Source organism: Anopheles gambiae, chromosome 3 (assembly GCF_943734735.2).
Source record: "Anopheles gambiae chromosome 3, idAnoGambNW_F1_1, whole genome shotgun sequence".
NCBI classification, from domain to species: domain Eukaryota; kingdom Metazoa; phylum Arthropoda; class Insecta; order Diptera; family Culicidae; genus Anopheles; species Anopheles gambiae.
The window spans coordinates 76,696,777-76,702,776 of record NC_064602.1 but is presented as its reverse complement, the minus strand read 5'-3'; the positions used below and the strand labels follow the sequence as shown (position 1 = coordinate 76,702,776).

At 43.9% G+C, this 6,000-nt stretch overlaps 1 protein-coding gene across 5 annotated transcripts in view; it reads left to right on the top strand.

Annotated features, from left to right (window-relative positions):
• Positions 1 to 587: 587 nt before the first annotated feature.
• Positions 588 to 6,000, top strand: part of LOC1270731 (protein amalgam) — a 73,645-nt gene continuing 68,232 nt past the window's right edge. The window contains exon 1 of one of the 5 annotated variants that reach the window (XM_309450.5): positions 588 to 780. The gene's annotated coding sequence lies outside the window, so the exon portion shown is untranslated. The remainder of the gene's footprint in view (positions 781 to 6,000) is intronic. The other 4 variants (XM_061657878.1, XM_061657879.1, XM_061657881.1 and 1 more) reach the window with 4 other exon arrangements.

Genomic DNA, 6,000 nt, shown 5'->3' with positions numbered 1-6,000 from the left:
ATGAGCATTTAATTTCCTTCTCCCAGCTTACAGCAGCGGCACGCAAACCAACGCACCGCAGCAGCAGGTGAAAGCAGGTAAGAAAACGAGGTGAGTGAGCGAGCAAGAAAAACCTGACGCAGACATAAACGGCCGGAAAAACGATCCGAAACAACGAACAGCAACCACGTGCCGGGTCGGGTGAATCCTGCCACGAAACGCTTCGGGAGCTCACGAGAGTTCATTTTCCACGTCCACCCATCATCGACTACTCTAAATCCCATCTCCTGCCCTTTATTTCCACAAGCAAGCAGCAACAGACGACGTCCCGGCAGGCACACAACGGCACCGCATTTAAAACAGGACGCAAAGTAACCAAAACAAATGGGAACTCACTTCACTACTTGCGGAGGAAAATCGCGGGCTACGGGGCTGGACGCGCAAAGAGGATGCGTTACCCTCGGCGCCCTTTCGGTGAGTGCCAACGCCGGCCCGAAGAATACTCTCCCCGTGTGCGGTGTGTTTTTCGTTTTCGTTTTCTTTTCTTTTTTTCTGCACCCGATTCGTTTGATTTTTCCCGCGCCCGCTGGTGCCTTTTTCGGGTTTTTCTGATCAGTTGCGTTTCGGTGCTGGGCGAGTTTGGCAGCGTGGCAGCGTCTGATAAGCGGTTCGCACCATATTGGTAGCAAAAACCTTACGGGGCGGAACAGTGTAAAAGCGTGTGCACAGTTGGTAGCAGATTTTGGGGGTGAATTTTGAAGCGAAAAAAGAATTGTTTGATAAGAGGATTAATTTTAAAAGGTACGTCAACAACAACAACAACAAAACGGCATCCACTAAGTGTGTTTAGCAATGTGCAGAAAGTGTCAAACTGTGCTGCGGATTAAATGCGGAATCCTTTTGCTGCTACTGTTTCCCGTGTACATGTGTGTGTTTGTGTGTGCGAATAGCGGTGTAAGCTCATGACAGTGTGTGGCAGTTATAATTGGAAAACAGGCGAACCAAATCGGGACTACAATATGGCATTACACCGGGTCGGGCCTCCGCCGCCGGGGTTAAGTGCTGGTTGAATAATTACGCTACAAATAGATGAACAGGAATGCCAGGAGCGTCACCATTTAGCCGGATCGTCGCCGTGAGGTGAAAACTGATAGGAAACGAGTCCGGCAAGAAGAAAAATGCCTGCATGCGTGTGGCTGTGAGTTCGCTCGGTGCTGGGCCTTTGTGAGGCTTTTGTAAAATAATTACACAAAAAAGAGAAACACATGCACACAAACAAAAGGAAAATATATAATACACGCGCGCGATCCAGTGAAGAGGAGAAATGGCGAAGAAACAGAACCAAATCAACGCGCCATCGAGCTTTTTTTCGAGCACCAATAACCGATTGTTACAGCCCTTGAGTTCAAACAAGCGATGGGGAATAGCGGATTGATAAAACCAAAAAAAAACAGAATACGGATATATACTGTGTCAGTGAGTGCTAGTGATATGTAAAATGGTGGATGGAAAATGGTAGTGGAAAGAAGGGAAAGGATGGAAAACGGACCGATAGGAATGGCTGATATATGGGCGATTGCAATGTTCCACTTTTCCGGTGTTCCACTCCGCACACATGCTGCTTGGAGCATGGGAATGCTGCTGTGATGCTGCCGTTGCATTGTCGGTTTTCGCATTGTTGGTGCCCCCGTTGCGACCGGCAGTGGAACGATTTCATGCGTTAAATCAATATGCAGGTTTTTAATTACTGCTTGATTCTGCGCTGCACACACATGTTCTCGTTCCACATGTGTTTCGGGGTGCTAGTGGGTCGGTTGGGCCGGTTGGGATGTGCGCCGTGTCGTGGAAGTTAAATTTGTTGCAGAGGGTTTTATTTTGCGCTTGTGTGATTACTGGGTAAATTTTATGGGTTTAATCAATGTTTTTCATTGATTGCGTTTGCACAAAGGGAGAAATGGTAAAAGTTATGGTGTTTGGTGCTTTTCATTCATTGAAACACGCACATTTCGCAATAGCATGAAGGTTTTCAAAAAGTTTCCTTCTTCAACTTTCAACAGAGATTCTTCAAACCCTTTCAAGAATGTGACTGTTTTAAATCCCAGATACAACTTTCTGCAACTTACAGAGTTTTGAATCAAATAAGGGTATAGTTCAATCAGTTAGGAGAATGTTGCAAATCGGTAGGGGAATGATGCATGCAAGCTGTGGAAGTTTGCAATCATATAGGGGAGTGTTGCAATCAATTAGGGGAATTTTGCAAGCATACTGTGGAGCTGTCATCAGACTGTGGGTGCCGCTGTAAATACCTCAACATATTTTCGTCAATCTTACTAACGTATCATGTTTAATTAAACATAATTATGACTCCGTAGCAGGATTTATTTAGTTTATCATGTGTACAGCTGAATCCCACACGAAAACAACTCCAAGTGATGTTTAAAAAAAAACATCATCGGTATCAATTCGAAGCTTTTTACACCGGCACCCACAGTCTGATGACAGCTCCACAGTACGCTTGCAACATTCCCCTAATCGATTGCAACACTCCCCTAAGTGATTGCAAACATCCACAGCTTACTTGCAACATTCCCCTACCGATTTGCAACATTCCCCTAAGTGGTTGAACTATTCCCTTATATAATTCGAAACCCTGTATTTATGTTTAGGTTCAAAGCCTCCACTGAAAAAATAATAAATATCCCAAGTTCCAACGATATGATAAGAAGTTGTCAACAATTAATAACTGAAGATCTGATGTAAGTAAAGGAACGACACTTGTGCCATTATGAACTATAAGCAAAGACTTCAGAAAGGAAATTATCCTTGAAGTATACATCCACAACGCTCGCTTGAATACTATTTCTTCTCTCCTCTTCAAGGTCGTACAAACTTTTCAATGTGAATTCTGTTCTAATTCAACAGTTCCATCGAAATACATACAAGAGGGATTTTTCGTAATTAAATTACCCTACCTATATACATTTACTGTTGATCTATTTTTAATTTAAAATTTTGAAAGCTATGTTTTGCTCTAGAGTGATTGTAAATTATTGATATCTTGCCAATTTCCTATAATATGACATCCGTACCAGCTGAAAGAAACCATTGATAAGCTGTGCAAGAAACAAGCAAACCTGTGAGCCGTTATGTTCCCAAAGGCCGTAAATTCAGAAGTTTCGGCGCCAGATTTTCCGTTCAAAATGGAAAAATATGCGCTTTTTTTCTTCCAAAACAGTCATATGATTTAAGGATGAAACTTTAACGACCAAAGCTTTTATATGACAATTTAGCGAAAGCTTTCCGTTTTATTTATTGTATTCCGTATCATGGAACACATTCAAACCATTCTTTTAAACCATTAAAGTAAGTGCTTTTGGAGCACTTTTCCAGAGTAATCTTCTTCTCTTTTTTTGGTTCTTGCAACCGAAAAGGAAAAGAAAAAAGCATGATCGATTGTAGTATTGAGCCATTATCACAATGTGCAATGATTGTGAATATAAATGGCTCGGTTTGCAGCCTCCCAGTCGTCCCACCTCTGCTTGCCTTGCAGCATTTTCTCCCTGGGGCAGTTTGCCCATTATCGTGCGCGTTTATCTACCAGCCCCCTTCACATACATCCGGTCTGCTCAATCTTTCAAAATCTTGGATCTGCTCCGAACGCTCCGAACGACCACCCTCCAGAGATTGTGTGTGTGCATTACATCGTTAAAAGCATGAAACGCAGCGGGAAACGAGAATGAGTGTACTAGGGCCGAAGATTTCCTAACCGACTCGCGGCGCAAGATCCATCATTTACTCTACAGCTTGCTCCATCTCACTCCAGTTCCGAGCCTCTTTCATTGACTGGTCGGTGGTGGTGATGGTGGTGGAATCGATCGCGCCACTAAGTTGACACCGTTATCCGATGTTGTCTCGGTTGCTTGATTGATGACGATAAAATCCTAATGCTTGAGCCAAAGCAAACGCTCCCTTGCCCCTGGAGCCCCCGCGCACAACCGAACAATGAGGCAGACACACCCGGGTGTAAATTATAGAACGGTACCACTTCACTCGACAAATCATCTTTTTTCTTCACATTTCGCCATATTTATGTCGGCTTGCGATGGTGGGGAACGGGCAAAAATCCTCCCCACTCGGTCGGTTTGTCCGATTCGGGACAATTGATCCGTCACAGAGTGTCTCGAGTGGTACACGGCTGGGAATGGGGAATGTACGACAGTAAGGCGAGGAAATGCATGCATGTCGTCATACCATCAATATTCATGAAGCGCCAAATCAAGACACTCAACTCAAGGCAACGTGAGAGGGCGCAGAGCGCGAGCGGTTGAAAACAAAACCGAAACAAATAAACAAAAAAGACATAAGCGGATGCTGCCGGCACGCCTTCTCGTCCCGCAGGGGAAAAGCAAGTCGATCGAAGGAGACCGAGAGCGAACGATGAAGCATTGTGGGGTGAAAATGATGGACAATTGTCCTGCCACTAAATGCACCGATCCTCACACATGCCCACTGAACCAGAATCGACCGGTGTGGGGAAAAGAAAATGGGCAAAAATGGAGAAACATTGAAACAAAAACCTTTCCCACTTGGGCACGGGAGGAAACCGTCGTCGGGTGGAACACGGCCGGCTGCCCATTCCGTTCCATTTTCATCTGGGCGCATCCCATCGGAAGCTCGTTCAGGTCGTCCAACAATCGGAGCAGTGTGTGTGTGTGTGTGTGTGTGTTTGTTGATTTTTGCTTGTGCTCCATGTTTGACTTGCGACGAAACTATGCGCGCACCGTTTGCATGACTACACTCCCCCGAGAGGTCTCGTTTTGGATTTCAGTTCCAGGCTGGATGGAAGGGGGGGGAAGGTTTTGGGTTCCCTTTGACTGGCGGCTGGTTTATCCCGTTCGCTTTTCGCGTAGACGACTGACGCGGGCGGGAATGACAAAAATGGGTGAGATTGAACCCACTCCCCCCGTACACACCATTCGAGCCGAACGAGTGACATTCCACTCTGGCATTGACGAATGCTTCCGCTGAATGCACTAATGCACTCACCCGCCAGAGCACCCGGCGGCTCTGAGGCCCACTAAAAACAGGGAAGAAAATTTGTCACGGTTTTGCTATTGGGACGTTTCTTTTTTTTTTTTGTACGTTTTTTTTCCCTCCCTCTGCTCACACACAGACACGCGCGCTTCATCTTTTATTCTGGAAACGTTGTCGGAATTGCTGCAATTGTATGCAATTGTGACGGCTGTGAAATGGACTATTGTATTTGCGCTGTGCCGATGCGTTTTTGCCGTGCAGGGAATGGAATGTGCGCGTGCACGTATCGACAGCAAACGCATGGGAGTAAATGTTTTGAAGGAACAATTTAATACAACGGGCGAAATTTATTTGTTGTGCCTGGAAAATCGGATGTGTTGGAGGAATGTTAACTTTACTGTAAAATTCCAATCGAAAACTCCAACCATATTGAAGTGAAAAAATTGAACACGATCCAATGGTACATCGTAGCAAATGTATAAAATATGATAATATGAGACAAACACAAGTATATAAACAAAGTCCCAAAAGAGAGCAACACCTTCCAAAGGTTAAACATTCCATTAGGAATTATCCATAAATTACGTACCATCCACAAAGAAGAGGGAAGGCTCTTTAATATGCTACGATTTTCATTACGTAGATATAAGTGGAGTTACATTATCTGCAGCGTAACATCAATCTAAATGATGGATAATTTGTGATATAGCTATGAAATAATACGAAATTTTTTTTTGTATTTTAATCACGTAATATATGGATGATGCCTTAAAACTGTGTATATTACCATTTAGTGTAATTTTGATATTTTTTTACTAAACTCAACGAATTCTGTCATGAAACTCAATGATTTTTATCCTCTTTAGTGACCAATTTGACCTTCAAAACTCATTAAAGTACACTTAAAGCTCACCAGAATACTGTAAACTGCTACCATTCAGTGCGTAGTGAAGTGTATTTACATCATCACACAATACGTGTTTTGAT